Here is a 20,605-nt window from a genome sequence, read left to right on the forward strand (position 1 = left end):
TCCAATCATTTCCTGCTCCATGGGGTTATCTCTCAACTGGAAAATCAGTCTGTGATGTTGTGGGCCCACAGTTCAGTCTGAGACAGTGACCAGATCATGCTGGCGTGCGGCTCTGGGCTAGAGACCAAGTGCCTTGCAGAACCGGGATCTCTTCCATGGTTTAGCTGGGTGAGTTAAAGCTGATTGAATCTCCCACCGTGGGGTATCCTCTCACCTGGGAAACACAATCACTTGTGTTTTATGGCCGCGAGTTCTGATTGCTGGTCACTGTGCTGATCCTGCTGTGCTGCTGCTCAGAATGAGAGTCCTCCCGGCCCTGCCATCTTGCCCCACCCTCCCTACTCCTAATTTCTTACTTCTCCCCAGATCTACTCTCTTCTACTGAACCACAACATCTTCTCACAGTTGTCCACATCACAGGAGAGCTGCTTTACAAGACATCTCATTTATTCCCCCAGACTCTCTAGCAATGCATGCGTGTCATCTGCATTCTGGTCCTTTATAACTCAAACAACTTGTCAGCAATGTGGATGTTCAACATGGAACAAAATAGCAAAACATTACATGTATATTTTTACATTTCCTCCTTTTTGAAATGTCCCCATAATGTTTGTGTGCTTTTTAAAAATTTTTTATTTAATCATCAAAATGGATCTTTTTTTCTTTTTTTTTTTTTTTCAATGCAGTTTATTCAGGAACCTTGAACAATCATCTGACCCTAGGGAAAGCCAGCCCACTTTAAATAGCCTCTGGGTAGCCAACATCAGCATGCCACGTGGGCAATACAGATAGGTCCACATACATGGAAGCAAGCCAGATCCTCAGCCTTAGCCAATGTGGAGTTGTTCGTGACAGAGAGCACTCACCATCGAGAAGGTGGAAGGCAGAAACCAGCTCCATCTTTCAGGCGCAGCATTACACAGCTCTCTACAGTTCCCCCTTTTTGTTTTAGATGAATCAGGCAAGAGTAGAGGTCTGATCTCTGATATTAGAAATAAATTGGGACTTTGTACTGATGTTCATTTAGGTGTCATCCACCCAAAGAGCATCAGACCCGTCCGATACCTTTTTCTTAGAGGCAGGACCTGGGGCATCAACCTGCATGCAATCAGACATGCTCTTCTCTGGGTCGAAAGCGGCTGACCCTGAGTGCAGTGCTTAGCCTCACATCCTGAGTGTAACATTTTGGCTTTTTATGGTAGCCAACCATGCTTGAGGAGACTGTCCTGCTTCAATGGCTGTAAAGCCCTGAATGGTCATGGCTGCGTTACGCTGTTGTGAGACTCTAATCTTGCATATATACCACAGGCAAACCAAGGTGACCAACACCAGAAGGCCTGCTAACGCTCCCATGGCCGCCCATTCCTTCAGATGATTCATGGATGCAACAATCCATGGTGATAATCCTGTGGCTAGTCCTGCGTCCACTCTGGTAGAATTTACCATGACAATGGCCACACTCAGCTGCTCCATTGTAGTATCGAATTCTCCAGTCCAATTACCTAAAATATAGCTAGACAATTGTTTAGACAGATTTGCAGCACAGGGAAAATTCTCATGTTGTATGGTAGTGACTCAAAGTCCAGCATACTTTCATTGACAGCAAAGTTGAGCCATTTGCCATAGGGTATCAATTTGCTCCTGCACGAGGTCAATCCTCTGATTGAACACCATCAAACCTCCTTTTAGTTGAGCATTAATTCCTTTTTGTACATCTAAGGCATGAGCTACATTGGCTAAAAGGTTATTCATGGTCTGAGCAGTCTGTACAGTATGACTCATGGCTAATGCCGCGGTGGTAGCTCCAACAGCCGCCAATGAGATGGCAGGAACAATGGCAGCTGTAGTTCCAAGATCCCTTTTCTGTCTGAAGAGAGTCATAGTGTGAGGGGCATCAATGAGCACAGGCACCCAGCGAGGCATACGAGTAACCAGCTAGTAAATTTACTAGCATTGCAGCATTGGGCAAAAAAGCAAGTATCATTACCAAAATTACTTGGCTCTAACTGGCTAATAATGAATAAAAATGGGGGATATAAACAAACAGGTGTGGGCTTATTAGAAATATTATAAGAAGCCTTAACCTCCTCGTTGGAACATCTTGCATCAGTTCTAGAACTAGCAGTGTTGGTGTCCGAGGTCTGAGTAGGTTCAGGAGACCATTGCCTCCAGGGGCGAGACATGCTCCATGTAAATTTACTAACTCCATGTTTTCCTCCACTTTTGAAAGTCATTTAAGGTTCTTAAATTATTTTTCCCTTTTTTTTAAATTTTTCATCAATTACACTTTATTCATTCTGCATCCCTGCATAAGCCCCTCCCTCCTACCCTCCCAATCCCACCCTCCCTCCTCCCTCTGCATGCATGCCACTCCCCAAGTCCACTGATAGGGGAGGTTCTCCTCTCCTTTCTGATCTTAGTCCATCAGTTCACATCAAAAGTGGTTGCATTGTCCTCTACTATGGCCTGGTAAGGCTGCTCCCCCTCAGGAGGAGGTGACTAAAGAGCAGGCCAGTCAGTTCATGTCAGAGGCAGTCCCTCTTCATATTACTATGTAACCCAATTGGACTCTGAACTGCCCTGGGCTACATCTGTGCAGGGGTTCTGGGTTATCTCTATGAATAGTCCTTGGTTGGAGTATGAGTCTCTGGGAAGTTCCTTGTGTTCAAATTTTCTTGTTCTGTTGCTCTCCTTGTGGAGACCCTGTCCTCTCCAGCTCTTAATATTTCCCAGTTCTTACATAAAATTCCATTCACTCTGCCCAACAGTTGCCCGTCAGGCTTAGCATCTGCTTTGATAGTCTGTAGGGCAGAAGATTTCAGAGGCCCTCTGTGGTAGGTTCCTGGGTTGTTTCCTGTTTTCTTCTTCTTCTGATGTCCATCCTCTTTGCCTTTCCGGATGGGGATTGGACATTTTAGTGAGGGTCCTCTCTCTTGCTTAGTTTCTTTAGATGCACAGGTGTTAGTGGGTTTGTCCTCTCTTGTATGTCTATATGAGTGAGTATATACCGTGTGCATCTTTCTGCTTCTGGGACAACTCACTCAGGATGATCCTTTCCAGATCCCACCATTTACCTGAAAATTTCATGATTTCCTTATTTTTCATTGCTGAGTAATATTCCATGGTGTAGATGTACCACAATTTTCTGCATCCATTCTTCAGTTGAGGGGCATCTGGGTTGTTTCCAGCTTCTGGCTATTACAAATAAAGCTGCTACAAACATGGTTGAGCAAATGTCCTTTTTGTGTGCTTGAGCCTCTTTTGGATATATGCCTAGGAGTGGTATGGCTGGATCTTGGGGAAGCACTATTCCTAGTTGTCTGAGAAAACACCAGATTGATTTCCAGAGTGGTTGTACCAGTTTACATTCCCACCAGCAGTGGAGAAGGATTCCTCTTTCTCCACAACCTCTCCAGCATGTGTTGTCACTTGAGTTTTTGATCTTGGCCATTCTCATGGGTGTAAGGTGAAATCTCAGGGTTGTTTTGATTTGTATTTCCCTAATGGCTAGTGAGGTTGAGCATTTCTTTAAGTGCTTCTCTGCCATTTGGTATTCCTCTACAGAGAATTCTCTGTTTAGCTCTGTTCCCCATTTTTAAGTGGGTTACTTGGTTTTCTGCTTTTCAGCTTCTTTAGTTCTTTATATATACTTGATATGAGTCCTCTGTCAGATAAAGGGTTGGTGAAGATTCTTTCCCAATCTGTAGGAGGTTGCTTTGTTTTGATGACGGTGTCCTTTGCTTTACAGAAGCTTTTCAGTTTCATGAGGTCCCATTTATTGATTGTTGCTCTTAGAGCCTGTGCTGTTGGAGTTCTGTTCAGGAAGTTTTCCCCTGTACCAATGAGCTCTAGGGTATTCCCCACTTTTATTTCAAGCCAATTTAATGTGTCTGGTTTTATGTTGAGGTCTTTGATCCACTTGGACTTCAGTTTTGTGCAGGGTGATAAGTATGGATCTATTTTCATTTTTCTGCATGTAGACATCCAGTTGGACCAGCACCATTTGTTGAAGATGCTATCTTTTTTTCCATTGTATGGTTTTGGCGTCTTTGTCAAAGATCAGGTGTCCATTAGTGTGTGGGTTTATTTCTGGGTCCTCTGTTTGGTTCCATTGATCCACCATTCTGTTTCTATGCCAGTACCATGCAGTTTTTAAAACTGTTGCTCTGTAGTACAGCTTAAGATCAGGGGTGGAGATACCTCCAGAAGATCTTTTATTGTAGAGGATTGTTTTAGCAATTCTGGGTTTCTTGTTATTCCATATGAAGTTGAGAATTTTTCTTTCCCACGCCGTGGGAGCCTCCCCTCACCTGGGAAACATGATCGATGTAGTTTCTGGGCTGCGAGTTCAGTCTCCTGGTCTCTACACGGAAAGTGCTGTCCTGCTCCTCAGATGCGCTGTTTTCCAGGCGCCGCCATCTTGGCTCCCCCATCTTTTTTCTTTTTTTATTAATTACACTTTATTCAATTTGTATTCTCCCAGTAGTACCCTTCCTCCTCCCTTCCCAATACCTCCCTTCCTCCTCCTTCTACACTCATACCCCTCCCAAAGTCCACTAATAGGAGAGGCTTCTTTTCCTTCCTTCTGATCCTAGTCAAATAGGTCTCATCAGGAGTGGCTGCATTCTCTTCCTCTGTGGCTTGGTAAGGTAGCTCCCCCATCAGAGGGAGGTGAGCAAAGAGCAGGCCATTCAGTTCATGTCAGAGGCAGTCCCTGTTCCCATTACTAGGGAACCCACTTGGACACTGATCTGCCATTGTCTACATCTGTGCAGGAGTTTTATCTTATCTCCATGCATGGTAATTGGTTGAAGTATCAGTCTCAGAAAAACCCCTTGTACTCAGATGTTTTGGTTCTGATGCTCTCCTTATGGAGCTTCTGTCCTCTTCAGATCTTACTATTCCCACTTCTTTCATAAGATTCCCTGCACTCTGCTCAACAGTTGGCCATAAATCTCAGCATCTGCTTTGATAGTCTGCAGGGCAGAGCCTTTCAAAGGCCCTCTGTGGCAGGCTCCTGACTTATTCCCTCTTCTCCTTCTTCTGATGTCCATCCTCTTTACCTTTCTGGATAGGGATTGAGCCTTTTAGCCAGAGCACTCCTCTTGATTAGTTTCTTTATTTGTACAGATTTTATCCTATATTATATTATAGGTTTATCCTATATTATATGTCTATATGAGTGAATATATACCATGTGTGTCTTTCTCCTTCTGGGACAGCTCACTCAGGATGACCTTTTCCTGATCCCACCAATTCCCTGCAAATTTCATGATTTCCTTGTTTTTTTATTGCTGTGTAACATTCCATTGTGTAGATGTGCCACAATTTCTGTATCTATTTCTCAGTTGAGGGTCATCTGGGTTGTTTCCAGCTTCTGGCTATTACAAATAAAGCTGCTACAAATATGGTTGAGCAAATGTCCTTATTGTGTACTTGAGCTTCTTTTGGATATATGTCTAGGAGTGGTATGGCCGGATCTTGAGGAAGCACTATTCCTAGTTTTTTGAGAAAGCGGCAGTTTGATTTCCAGAGTTGTTGTACAAGTTTACATTCCCACATGCAGTGGAGGAGGGTTCGCCTTTCTCCACAACCTCTCCAGCATGTGTTGTCAAAGTGGATCTTAAGTACTATTCAAGCTAAAGTTCTACTGTCTATGCAAGATGCACTGTGAGAGCTCATTTATATCCCAAGTAGACCATGCAGTCATCTAACTGCATCTTTTGTTCTATTCCCACAGAAAGCAGGTCTCCATGTCTTCCTGTTCCACCTCCATGCTCATCCTAAACTTTTCATTTTCCTTTTTCTTCATTGTAATGATTGTAGCAGAAGACATGATTTCATGTAATTAATGACATGTTTTACCTAACTTAATTCCTCTCTTTACATTATTGCTTCAATTTATGTAGTACTTTCTTTGCTCATTTTATGTTCCCCACTTTTTCTTCTAACAGATTTAGAGTATCTGGTTTTATGCTGAGGTCTTTGATCTACTTGGACTTTCGTTTTGTGCAGGGTGATAAATATAGATCTATTTTCATTTTTCTGCATGTGGACATCCAGTTGGACCAGCACCATTTGTTGAAGATGCTGTCTTTTTTCCATTGAATGGTTTTGGCTTCTTTGTCAAAAATTGAGTATTCATAAGTGTGTGGGTTTATTTCTGGGTCTTCTATGCGGTTCCATTGTTCCTCCTTTCTGTTTTTATGCCAATACCATGCAGTTTTTATTACTATTCCTCTGTAGTACAACTTGAGATCAGGGATGGAGATACCTCCAGATGTTGTTGTACAGGATTGTTTTGGAGATTCTGGGTTTTTTGTTTCTCCATATGAAGCTGAGAATCTTTTTTTCAAGGTCTGTAAAGAATTGAGTTGATATTTTGATGGGAATTGCATTGAATCTGTAGATTGCTTTTGGCAGGATGGCCATTTTCACAATGCTAATCCTACCAATCCTTGAGCACAGGAGATCTTTCCATCTTCTCATATCTTCTTCATTTTCTTTCTTCAGAGACTTGAAATTTTTCTCAAACAGGTCTTTCACTTGCTTGGTTAGTGTCACCACAAGGTAGTTTATGTTATTAGTGGCTATTGTGAAGGGTGTTGTTTCCCTAATTTCTTTCTCAGCCCTTTTGTCTTTGGTATACAAGAGGGCTTCTGATTTTTTTGAGTGGATTTTGTATCCTGCCACTTTGCTGAAGGTGTTTATAAGCTGCAGGAGTTCTTTAGTTGAATTTTTGGGGTCGTACATATATACCATCATATCATCTGCGAATAGTGACACTTTGACCCCTTCTTTTCTGATTTGTATCCCCTTGATCTCCTTTAGTTGTCTTATTGCTCTGGCTAGGACTTCAAGTACTATGTTGAAGAGGTATGGAGAGAGTGGGCAGCCTTGTCTTGTCCCTGATTTCAGTGGGATTGATTTAAGTTTCTCTCCATTGAGTTTGATGTTGACTATAAGCTTGCTGTATATTGCCTTTACTATGTTTAGATATGTGCCTTGTATCCCTTATCTCTCCAAGAATTTAAACATGAATGGGTGTTGGACTTTGTCAAATGCTTTTTCAGCATCTAAGGAGATGATCATGTGGTTTTTCTCCTTCAGTTTGTTTATGTGGTGGATTACATTGATGGATTTCCATATGTTGAACTACCCTTGCATGCCTGCGATGAAGCCTACTTGGTTGGGATGGATGATATCTTCGATGTGTTCTTGGATTTCGTTTGCAAGTATTTTATTGAGTATTTTTGCATCAATGTTCAGAAGAGAGATAGGTCTGAAATTCTCTTTTTTTGTTGGGCCTTTGTGTGGTTTAGGTATCAAGGTGACTGTTGCTTCATAGAATGAGTTTGGTAATGTACCTTCTGTTTCTATTTTGTGGAATAGTTTGAGGAGAATTGGTGTTAGTACTTCTTTGAAGGTCTGGTACAATTCCGAGCTGAAACCATCTGGCCCAGGGCTTTTTTTGGAGGGGAGACTGTGAATGACTGCTTCAGTTTCCTTGGGAGATATAGGTCTATTCATTCTTTCTACCTGATCTTGACTTAATTTTGGAAGATGGAATCTATCAAGAAAATTGTCCATTTCATTTAGGTTTTCAAATTTTGTGGCATATAGGCTTTTGTAGTATGACCTTATAATTGTTTGAATTTCCTTATTGTCTGTAGTTATGTCACCCTTTTCTTCTCTGATTTTGTTGATTTGGATAGATTCTCTCTGCTTTTTAGTTAGTTTGGCTAAGGGTTTGTCTATCTTGTTGATTTTCTCAAAGAACCAGCTTTTTGTTTCATTGATTCTTTGAATAGTTTTATTTGTTTTTAATTGATTGATTTCAGCCCTGAGTTTGATTATTTCCAGTTGTCTGCTCCTCTTGGGTGTATCTGCTTCTTTTTTTTCTAGGGTTTTCAGTTGGGCCATTAAGTTGTTTGTATGTGATGTTATGAATTTCTTTTTGCAGGAACTTAGTGCTATAAATTTTCCCCTGAGCACTGCTTTCAATGTGTCCCATAAATTTGGGTATGTTGTGCCTTCATTTTCATTTATTTCTAGGAAGTCTTTAATTTCTTTCTTTATTTCTTCCTTACCCCAGCTGTTAAGTAACAAGCTGTTAAGTTTCCATGTGTGTGTCAGCTTTTTGTTATTTCTGTTTTTGTTGAGGTCCAGCTTTAGTTCATGGTGGTCCGATAGTATACAAGGGATTATTTCAATCTTTTTGTATCTGTTGAGGCTAGCTTTATGACCAACTATATGGTCTATTTTGGAGAAGGTTCCATGCGGTGCTGAAAAGAAGGTAAACTCTTTTGAGTTTGGATGAAAAGATCTGTAGATGTCTATTAGTTCCATTTGATTTAGGGTCTCTGTAAGTGTTTTTATTTCCCTATTTGTTTTTTGTCTAGTTGATCTGTCCCTTGGTGAGAGTGGAGTGTTGAAGTCTCCCACTATTAGGGTATTAGGATCAATGTGTGATTTGAGCTTTAATATTGTTTCCTTTACTAATGTAGGTGCTCTTGTATTTTGGGCATAGATATTCAAAATTGTGATGTCCTTTTGGTGGATTCTTCCTTTGATTAGAATATAGTGGCCCTCCTTACATTTTTTGATTAACTTGGGTTGGAAGTCTATTTTATTAGATATTAGGATGGCTACTCCAGTTTGTTTTCTGGAACCATTTGCTTGAAAAACATTTTTCCAGCCCTTTACTCTGAGGTAGTGTTTATCTTTGTTTCATAGGTGTGTTTCTTGGATGCAGCAGAATGTTGGATCATTTTCCACAACCATTCTGTTAGTCTGTGTCTTTTTATTGGAGAGTTGAGTCCGTTGTTGTTGATAGAAATAGTGACCAACAATTACTTTAGATGTGGGGTTTGTGGTGTCACTGAGTTTCATTGCTTGTATTCTCTTGATTTTTTTGTTGTGTAGTTATCTATTTCCTCTGTTTCCTTAGATGTAGCTGTTTTCTTTGGTTTGGAGTTTCCCTTCTAGTAACTTCTGTAGAGCTGGGTTACTATGTAGATACTGTTTTAATTTGGTTTTGTCATGGAATATTTTGAATTCTCCGTCTATGTTGATTGAAAGTTTTGCTGGGTATAGTAGTCTGGGTTGGAATCTGTGGTCCCTTAATGACTGTATGATTTCTGTTCAGGCCCTTCTGGCTTTGATAGTTTCTGTTGAGAAATCTGGTGTGATTCTGATAGGTCTACCTTCATATGTTTCTTGGCCTTTTTCCCTTGCTGCTTTTAGAATTTTTTCTTTGTTCTGTAGGTTCAGTGTTTTGACTATCATGTGACATGAAGAATTTCTTTTCTGGTCTAGTTTACTTGGTGTTCTCTAGGCCTCTTGTATGTTTATGGCCATCTCCTTCTTTAAGTTGGGAAAGTTTTCTTCTATAATTTTCTTAAAAATATTTTCTGGACCTTTGTGCCTGATGTCTTCTTTTTCTTCTACTCCTATTATTCTTAGGTTTTGTCTTTTCATGGTGTCCTTGATTTCTTGGATGTTTTGTGTCTGGAACTTTTCTGATTTTATTTTTTCTTTGAGAGACGTGGTGTCAATTTCTGCAAGTCTATCTTCAGCTCCTGAGATTCTTTCTTCCATCTCTTGTATTCTGTTAGTGATGCTTACCTTTGTAGTTCCTGATCTTTTCTCTATGTTCTCCAGCTCCTGGTTTTTCTCTATTTGTGTTTTCTTTATTGATTCTAATTCTGTTTCCATGTCTTGCACCATTTCCTTCATCTGTTTGAATGTGGAGTCCTGCTTTTCAATGACAGCTTCTATTTTTTGTCCGTTTCCTCTCTATGTATCATTAATTGTGCCGCTACTTCTTTGGGTATAATTGCCTGTATTTCTATGAGAGCTTTGTTTATTTCTTCTTTATTTGCCTTCATTTGTGTGGATATTTCTTTGAGAGCTTTGTGCATTTCTTCTTTGTTTGCCTCAAATTTCGTGGTCATTTCTCTGAGAGCACGATTTGTTTCCTCTTGGTTAGTCTCGATTTCTTTGGCTATTTCTCTGAGGGCTTTGTTCATTTCATCTTTATGGGCCTCTAATAGTTGGAGAAACATAGTTTTGAGGTCGTTTTCTTGTATATCTAGTGAATTGAAGTGTCCATTGTTTTGTGGGGTTGCTGGTGAGGTCATTATGTCCTGATTTTTGTTGGGAGTGTTCTTACGTCTGCCTCTAGCCATCTGGTTATTTATAATCCTCAATGTTTGTTCCTTGAGATTGTAGTTTGGGCTATGATCGTCTCTTCTGTTTTCTGGACTGTTTTTTCAGGAAGATGAGAGAGTTTCACTGGTTTGGGAGTGTGCACTGTGGTTTAAGTTTTGCCTAAGTAAGGAATGTGATGCTGGCGCTATTCGCGTGTGCTTTTAGCGGGCGCAGTGTGCATTTGCGGATTCTCTGACTATTGCAGTGGCCTGCAGGCCACTATTACACAGTTCTGTCTGAAATCGAGGGATTGTTTGCCTGGATTACACTGGTGGACCCTCAAGGCAGAGGCTTCAACGTTGGGGTCGCTATCCCAAGAATCCCTGTAATGCCCACACTAGGGGTGTGGGTGGCAGGGATCTTGTCTGGTTGCTTCTGTGGAGAGGCCCTAGGTCTGGGCCAAACTCTCCCTATAAGGCTCACTCACTCTCTTGCAGGACCAGTTGGAATGCACAGGGGTTCCTCTTGCTCTCTACTCTCTGATTTGGTCCTGCTGCGGAGAGTGTGTGAGTAGGCTAACTGTCAGCTCTGTGACACTGTGCCCGCAGGACTCGGTGTCCACCTTTCCTGTGTGCTGCCTCTCTGTCCTTTCCCTCTGCCAGGAGGGGTTATGTTGACTTGTTCCTGGGGTGGCATGGGAAAGAGTTAGGTTGAGTGTTCTCAATCCCAAATCCCGGGCCCAGATCTCTCTGCCAGAAGCAGCCTGGCGGTAGAGCCTATGTTTGCTGATCCCGAGAGAGTACCATGTAGGATTGAGTGTCCTCAGATCCAGAGCTTGGGTTTCTCTGCTAGGGCCTGCTGGTTGAGCTGGAGAGAGGGTGCTGTGTCCTTGGCAGGCTGCCTCTATGTCCTTCCCCTCTGACCTTCCCCTCCTCTAGGGCAAGCTTATGGCAGTGCTCTCAGGGGAGTGTCAGAAGGGGTTGGGGCTTCTCAGTCTGATCCTCAGCCGGGGTTTCTCAGCCAGGGGTAGGGGGGGCGCTGGTGATAGAACTTGCTACTAGACCTTATTGCACTGGACCCAGGAGAATCTCAGGATGTGTAGAATGTCCACAGTCCCAGATCCCAAGCTGAAGTTTGTTTGCTAGGAGCAGCCAGCAGCACTGGAGTTCTGGCACTGTGAAGCCGCTGTGTGCCTCTTTATCCTTCCACTCCGCTGTGGCCGGGTTATGGCAGCATTTGGGGGAGTGCCCAAAAGGATTAAGTTTTCTCAGCCCCGTTCTCGGGTTGGGATACAGATAATGTGGTCTGTGGCAGATTCTGCTGGACGCCTCCTGCCTCCTCCCAAGAGGGAGTAGGGATTTTGAGCTGGGCGCGCAGCTGCTCTCCATGCAGCAGGAGCTCAGTTGTGATGGTGGTGGGTACCTGAGGTCCGTTAGACATTCCAGGGAAAGACTGGGTGACCCGTGATCAGACTCGCAACTTTCCTTCCCCGTAGGGTTTTCTTGCGACTGGGACTCCCAGTCTCTGACACCCTTGTGTCCACCAATCAGCCTGGGAAAGTGATCGGGATATGCAGGCTTATGGCACCAGCCCGGAGACCCAAAGCCCGCATTATCCGGGTTCTCTTCCGTGTTCTGTCTGTGCGGCCCTAGAGTGGACCCGACTGATTCCCATGCCGTAGGAGCCTCTCCTCAGCTGGGAAACACGATCACTGCAGTTTCAGGGCCCAGAGTTCAGTCTCCTGGTCGCTGCGCGGAGAGTGCTGTCCTGCTTCTCAGACACAGTGTTCTCCCGTCGCTGCCTTCAAGAGGAGTGGAAAAAAGAAGAGCCCACAAAGTAGTAAATGCCACCTAAAAATGATCTTTAAAGAAGCAGGTAGAGCCAGGGAATGACACTTTTGAGCTTGGGTTTCTCAAGGGTAGTGGCATATTGCTACAGAAAATGATTGGGACAGGCACAGGGGTGTCAGATATGAATATGTGGCTTCAAAAAATAGGCCAAAAACTAAAGAACAGCCATGATAAAATGCTCTGAAGACATTGCTTCTTGGCTCTTTAAAATGTTTTCCATTCCTTCACATTTTCTTAGTCCCTCTATAAATCTATTGATTTTTTTAATGAAATAATATTGACAAATAAAAGAATTTTAGTGCACTACAAAAAAAATCTTAATAATGCAGGATTTGTTGTTGTCTTTGGCTCTTTCACTGGGCATTCTTTGTCTATCTTAAATATCCCAGTACCATGCTCTGACTAGATGTACAGATAAAGGACAGTTCATGGGATGAAAAGTTCTATTATATTTTTGCTTGCATTGAATGTAGATTTTAGCATTTACATGTATCTAGATCTGACAATAACATTTCACTACAGACCGTGGTTGGGTCTTTTACAGAGTTGGGCAACTCAGGCTTTGTCCTCACGAGAACATGATGCTCTCATCCAAACAGTCACTTGAATATAGCACTATTGTTTTGCTTAGCAGCTGGAGACAGCAACTTGGCGACATAAATTCTCATCTTTATGCCTTAGTGACATAAATAACTGTCTAATCCAGGGCTTTTGAATAGTTTATAACTTCTTGAAACAGAGGCTTCTCCTTATTACAGATAAATTTGGCAATATAGAGTCAGTAATATCATAATGGAGGGAAAAATGAAAATATGCAAGTGACTCTTGGTCAGAAATGATGCTAAGTAAGGAACTTCACACATGTAAGGAACCTTCTGACAAAAATGTTATTGGTAATGCCATCTAAAATTCCTGTTTTCAACCATTTGCACTCCATGGAGTGAACACAAATGTGTAAAGAAGTCAGTTATGTAAACAATGTGAGGAGTAGAATCTTGAAGTGGAATCTAGAGGAAAGTATGTCCTAACACCACCAATAGCAGTACTTTTAAAGGAAACATGAAATGTCAAGGGTCCTTTTAACAAACGATTTCACAGCTGGTGCTTTGGGGAGTTTTTGTCTCACTTTGTCCATGGTTCACATCACTATGTCTATAGCAATTGGATTGACAGAAATAGTCAGCCTTATCCTCAGTCTGCAGGTTACTGATGCTCAGAGAGACTGAGTTGGAGGAGCTGTCAATGGAGCCTGAGAACCGATCAGGAATCCCAGAGAGTCTCTTATCATCTTCATATATCACAAGAATGGGGGATCTTCCCAAGTGTTGTTGATACCAGTGCACATAGCTTTTATTAATGTCACCATTGCTGAGCTTGCAGGAGAGACTGGTAGTGTTTCCTGGAGACCCTGACACAGAGTTTATCTGAGTCAGTTGAAACTGGCCCCATGACCCTGTATGAAGAAAATAATAAAAGTCAGTAAGAACAAGGCAACCCCATTCACAGACAAGCCTATGTGTCAAAGATCCCAAGAAATAGGCAGTTACTCTCCCAGAACTCCTTCAGTCAACTCACCTGCTAAGTAATAAAGGAGTACAAGGAGTAGTGGAGCCAGAGTCATGGTGAAAACACTGAGATTCATTCGTCTTCCTGAGTCCAGTGCACAAGATATACCTCAACACCCCTTCTTATTTGTTTCTGAGATTCCAGTTGCATGCTGGCTGTATGCAAATACTTCTCTTCTGATGATGTTCAAGCCCATCCTTTTATTTCAGACTGTGTCTGATTGACAAATGGAGATATTTCTTATAAAGAAGGTGTGTGCTTCACCAAGGGGCAGGAGAGAAAACCTGAAAATGAAGGAAAAACAGGAGATGAGGGGGGAGCTTGGCCATGAGAACACAATGCAATGTCTTGTAACCTGTTATGTGACTGCTATGGTCCTAAATGCCAACAATGAGACCATTTGAGACTCACATGGCCACTATCTGGAGTCTAAGTGGAACATAAATTGTCCCTTAATGCAATTCTGTCAATGTCATCTAAAGCAGTGGGTAACCCAGGTTACTTTTGCAGAGAGAATCAGTGCCTTGTTTGAGAAGAACTATCTTCTTTTACTTGAATTGTCCTGTGGTAATAATTGTGGTCATTTCTAGGAAAGAATTTATTAGAAGATTGTAGTTTATCTCAGCAGGTAAGAGTTCTTGCTGTTCCTGCAGAGTATGTGAGTTTGGTTTTCAGCACCTATTTCAGAAAGATCAGAACCTCCTCTTGGGATTGGATGTCCTATTTTGGCCTCCTCACATATCCAGAGTCATTTGATTGCATACACACACACACACACACATTATATATACATACATATATACATACACACATATAGTGGAAGAATGAAGCAGTGGAGAAGATATTCAATTGTATATTCTGCGACTAGGTTATTATAATTGAAAATACATTCTGAGTGATTTTTCCATGCTACATAGGTACTGTCCAAGAAGTTAGGGAATCATTTTGTTACTAGAAATATTTTCATGGACTATGAATCTATTGAGATGAAGGACAAAGTATGAAGCAGAACTGTGAGTTTACTTCTCGTGTGGCCAATGGGACCTAGGAGCAGGAAGGTTCCCAACATAGCTCTTGGGTAATAGTCTTCAATGGCATCACTATCTGTGTAAGTGTGGGAAAGGAAGTAGTGATTTCTGAATTACTTGGTCTTGCAGCAGCTTTGTCTTCTCAGGAGCATCCCATCACTGCCCTCTAATGGGCATAAGCATTTCCATGAGAAGTAGTCCTCAATGTTACAGAGCAGCACTCTCTATAAAATCCCTGCCTTCTCCTTCTGTTTCCTCAGCAGTTCAGGAGAAACTGCTAATCTTCTGATACATACCCTTGAGCAATAAACAGAAAACTTCTAGTGATTCTGATAGCTAAGAACTTCATATGGTTCTTTTCACAAGCATAAGCCAGTGTTGATAGCAAGACAGCACAAACAGTTCTTGTCCTGCTTCCTCATTTATCTGGCTCACTGTGTTTAACCATATTGTCCGTTAATGGTATAATCTGCACCACAGATGTAGGTAGCCTCATCCTCTGGCTGGATGTTGGAGATGCTTAAGTAGCGGTTAGCCCCAGAGCTGGATCCAGAAAAGCGATCAGGAGTCCCATCCCCCTTGACATGGCTTCCATCTTTCTTAACATACATCAAATACTTAGGAGCCTTGTCTGGCTGCTGCTGGTACCATGCAATGGTGTAGGTGCTGTGCTCACTACTCAAAGTGCAGGTGAGCTTGGTTGAGGCGCCAAGGGAAGCAGAGGCAGAGGGTAATTGAGTCAGCACAGGTTGGGAGAAAGACCCTGAAAACAGAAAACATGGTTACATCCTGGGGTTAGATAAGAAGGGTGAATATATCTGGCTGTCACACGGCTTCCCAGAACTGGGGATCAGAGTACAGATGACTTTCCTGACCTGTAAAATGAACGAAGAAGAACAAGAAGAGGAGAGGAGTCCAGGCCATGTTGCAGACACCACTGAGCTCTGCTGAGACAGATATGGTGCAGGTCTCTCTTATCCTTCAATACTTCTCAGAGAAGTGATAGGGCCCTTTATGCAAATTTTTATTGGTGAAGCAAATATCTTCTTAGTTGTGTGTACCATGAAAATTCTGGTTGTCACTTCCTGCCTGAGGCTGCCCAAGGGACCTTACTGGCCCCAGCTGCTGGGCCTGTTGAATCCTGAGCAGTCAAAAGAAATAGATATTTGTGTTCTCTGCTGACATTCTTTAGTGGCACCTATAAGAACTCCTCTGACCAGGATTATGTCTATGAATTCTGGGTTTACATGGCTTCAGCTCACCTAGTCAACATGCCCAAATAAAGTTTAACACCTTGTCTTTTTTTTTTTTCATTCTGTAGTTAGTGTATGGGACTAACTAAATAAAACTTTTATTAGGTTCCTTTTTCCAGGAACAATGTGAAAAATTGGATCAATCCAAAGATTATAGCAGTCTAAAAATATGAAAAGTAGACTAGGTACAAAAACAATGGAAGACAATAACCTTAATATTCTCTCCTCTGTACACATGTTGCATTATATATAACTATTCCATTTTTATTTTGTTGATTTTATATAGTAGGGACATTCCCCTAAGCAACCTAGGGGATGCACTTGGTGTCTCAACTTGTGAGACAGAGGAGTGGAAACACACTTGATTAATAGTTTGCACCCACATCTTTGTAGACATCTTTTTAGTTTTGCCAAGATTTTAGCATTAAGTTGAGAAATACTTTGACTCCAACTCTGCCAACACCAGTGGCTAAATATTGGTATACAGGAAAAACACAACACCAAAAGGTTTTTTTTAATTATCCATTTTTAAATATCAATATGTGCATTTCATCTGTACAATTATTAAGTTTGTTTTAAACAACAGTATGTAGTAGTTTTGAATTCCCAAGATGTTGAAATATTTGAAATATTTCACAATTTGAAATATTGTTTATACATGTATATAAAAAATAATCCAAGGTCTGACTCATCGGACAGATGTTTTAAGACCAACAAAGGCTTATTTTTAGACATACATTAAGGAAGAGGGGATAATATATCTCATTTACAGTATAATTTTCAAAGCTAGATGTAATTTTTACACCTCTGAATATTGGTCGGATTTTTGTCTCTTCCTTACCATGGGGTATCCTTTAAATGTAAGTAAGGTAAGGTAATCAGATAGCTTTATTCAGTCTTTATCATTTTCATTCATCAGATTGTTCCTATGTAGATTGGACATTTATTGTAGCACTACATAACTGATATTAATATCTGTAAATGAATTAACACTTTCATATTGAAACAAAACTGCTAGCCTATGTATAAAAGTAGAACTGCTGTTTCTAAAAAGGGAGGTAATAGGGTGGGGCACGGGTAATTTTAGGTTAATTATTAATTTAAAAATGAACTAACAGTTTTGTATCTGCTGACTTTGTGGTGCATGCACCTCTGGTAGTGACTTGAATTCAGTATGTAAAAAGGGGTTAGTAATGTTTTATTGCTACTAAAATCGAAACTCCTTCTGTCCTTTTTTGTTCCTTAAAGCTCTCAGTGTACAAGTGGACATTTGGATACAAGACCTTGTGTAACAAACAAAGGTGATATCTGAAGCATGTAAATTGGATATAAAATTCTACTCTTAAAGAGTTGATCTAGAGTATGGCTAAACATCTATATATGAAATCTATTAAAAGAACTTGATTCGGCAATTATGTCTTGATCTGATTGAAATTCATTCCTAACTAATCCCAATCCCCACTGACTTGTTTTTATCTTGTATCAGAGAAGTGAAAATATACTTAAGATTAATGTCTTCCCCTTCCCTTTCCTCGATGATGGTATTTCATCCTGCTCTGTAGACTGAAGGCACATGGTTACCTCTACTCTAAAAACAACTATTGATACCACTGCAGAAATAAACACCTCATGCTGGCTTAAATCTTTTCCTCTCTCTTGTTTCCTTAACCTTCTCCTCTTCCTTTAGCTTCTGTCTTTGTTCCTTATTCCTGCCCTTTGTCCCTCTAGGGCAACTAAATCTCCTTTGTGCTGAGAACCTGGTTTTGGGTATCTTGAGTTAACTCCAAGTTTCCCTACACTTTGTTTTGGGAGACCTGTTGACTCTATTCTTACAAACAAATACATCTAAGAGCAAAATAATATATTTGAGCTCTGTTTCTTTCTATCAAAATAGCTGACAAATATCTTCTCCTTTGTGAATCTAACTAGGACACAAATGGAGGCAGAGGCTTCCTTTGACCACTTATTTCTGGTGAGTCAACATCAGACAACAGTGCCTGGTCCTGGGATCCCAACATCACAGGACAGTACTTACAAGAGGCTCAGACCAATGTGTGTTTATGTCTTGCTTCTCCATGTATAGCTCATGGTGCTTAGCACCACTACAGTGTAGAATGCAGCATCCTTCAACATTGTCCTCAGTTTTTTCGCCCTAGAACTCTAGGGAAACATTATATTTAAGGAGAAAAGTGACAGGACAGTGAGAGCATATGCAAATTGTTGGGTGAATCTAGACTTACAGGCTTGCTGAGGCTACTTTGGATCCAGGTTGGAAAAGGATAATCAGCAACTGCTGGAGAGAGTCATTCCCCAGCATCACCACCTCATGGGGTGTGGAGGAAGACCCTGAAACAAAATAACCTGTCAGGAAAACATCAAGAATGATAGGGACCATTCCAAAGACAGGCCTCTTTAATGTCTATGAAACCTGAAAGAGATAGGTAGGAAATGAGGACAGATAGGAAATGGGGCAGTTTTGGGTCAATTTCTGAAACACAAACAGTGCCCCCTGCTGGTCTACAGATATTTTTAACTATCTTCTGTAATGAATTTCAATTCGCCAATTCAGGTCCTCTCTAAAATGACCATTAACTTCATTTTACTTTATTTTTATTAATTACAGTTTATTCACTTTGTATCCCAGTTATAGCCTCCTCTCCCCTCCCCTCCCAATCACACTTTCCCTCCTTCTTCCTCTCCTATGCCCTTCCCCCAGTCCAATGATAGGGTAGGTTCTCCTCTGCTTCCACCTGATCTTAGTCTATCAGGTCTCATCAGGATTGTCTTCTTTGTCTTCTTCTGTGAACTGGTAAGGCTGCTCCCCCCCTCAGGTGGAGGTTATCAAAGAGCCAACCCATGAGTTCATGTCAGAGATGGTTCCTGCTCCTATTGTTGGGGAACCCTCTTGGACACTGAGCTGCTATGGGTTAATTCTGTGCAAGGATTCTAAGTTATCTCCATGCATGGTCCTTTCTTGGAGTTTCAGTCTCAGAAAAAAACCCTGTGCTCAGATTTTTTGGTTCTGTTGCTCTCCTTGTAGAGCTCCTGTTCTCTCCAGGTCTTTGTATCTCCAGCTTCTTTCATAAGATTTCCTGCACTCTGCAAAAAGTTTGGCTATGCATCTCAGCATATGTTTTGATACCATGCTGGGTAGAGTCTTTCAGAGTCCCTCTGTGATAAGCTCCTGTCCTGTTCCCTGTTTTTCTCCCTCTTCTGATGTCCATCTCATTTGCCTTTCTAAATGATGATTGAGCACTTCACGAGGGTGCTCCTTCTTGATTACTTCCTTAGGTTTACAGATTTTAGTATGATCATCCTATATTATATGTCTAATATCTACTTATAATTGAGTACATACTACGTGTGTCTTTCTTCTTCTGGGATACCTCACTCAGGATGATCATTTCTAGATCCCACCCTTCGCCTGCAAATTTCATGATTCCCTTGTTTTTAACTGCTGAGTAATCCATTGTGTAAATGTACCACAATTTCTGTATCCATTCCTCAACTGAGGGACATCTGGGTTGTTTTCAACTTCTGGCTATTATAAATAAAGCTGCTATGAACATGGTTGAGCAAATATCTTTGTTGTATACATGAGTATGTTTTAGATATATGCCTAGGAGTCGTATAGCTGGATCTTGAGGTAGCACTATTTCTAATTGTCTGAGAAAGTGTCAGATTGATTTCTAAAGTTGATGTACAAATTTACATTTCTAGCAGCAATCAATTAGGGTTCCTCTTTCTCGTCATCCTCTCCAGCATTTGATCCAGTTTTTGATCTTAGCCAATCTGATGGGTGTAAGGTGAAATCTCAGGGTGGTTTTGATTTGCATGTCCGTGATGACTAAGGATGCTGAACATTTCTTTACATCTTTCTTGACATTTGATGTTCCTCTATTGAGAATTCTCTGTTTACCTCTGTACCCCATTTTTAAATTGGATTACTTGAATTGTTGTTGTTTAACTTCTTAAGTTCTTCATATATTCTGGATATTAGCCCTCGGTCAGATACAGGGTTGGTAAAGATCCTTTTCCAGTCTGTAGCTGTTGTTTTGTTCTGCTGACAGTGTCCTTTGCAGAAACTTTTCAGTTTCATGAGGTCCCATTTATTGATTGGTACTTTTAGAGCCTGTGCTGTTTCTGTGCTGTTCAGCAATTTGTCTCTTGTGCAAATGAGATCATAACACTTCCCCAGTTATTTTTCTAACAGTTTTAGTGTGTCTATTTTTATATTGAGGTCTTTGATCCACTTGGATTATAGTTTTGTGCAGGGTGATAAGTATGGATCTATTTGCATTTTTCTACATGTAGACATCCAGCTAGAACAACACCATTTGTTGAAGATGCTGTCTTTTTTCCATTATATGATTTGGGCATCTTTGTCAAAAATCAGGTGTCCATAGTGTGTGGGTTTATTTCAGTGACTTCTATTCAATTCCATTGATCTACATTCTGTTTCTATGCCAGTACCATGCAGTTTTTATTACTGTTGCTCTATAGTACAGCTTAAGATCAGGAATGGAGATACCTCCAAATCCTTTATTGGAATTGTTTTAGCGATTCTGGGTTTCTTGTTATTTTTGTAATTGCTTGTTATGGTTGAGAATTTTTCTTTCAAGGTCTGTAAAGAATTGTGTTGGTAATTTGATGGCCATCTTACAAAAAGCAATCTGCAATTTCAATGCAATTCCCATCATATTTTTACTGTTATTCCTGCCAAGCCATGAGCATGGGAGATATTTCCATCTTGTGG

At 41.1% G+C, this 20,605-nt stretch overlaps 1 gene segment (V, D, J or C); it reads right to left on the minus strand.

Moving 5' to 3' along the window:
• The window catches only part of LOC110540899 (immunoglobulin lambda-1 light chain-like), a 592,635-nt gene that overhangs the window by 256,082 nt on the left and 315,948 nt on the right, over positions 1–20,605 (minus strand).

Source organism: Meriones unguiculatus, chromosome 17 (genome assembly GCF_030254825.1).
Source record: "Meriones unguiculatus strain TT.TT164.6M chromosome 17, Bangor_MerUng_6.1, whole genome shotgun sequence".
Taxonomy (NCBI): Eukaryota; Metazoa; Chordata; class Mammalia; order Rodentia; family Muridae; genus Meriones; species Meriones unguiculatus.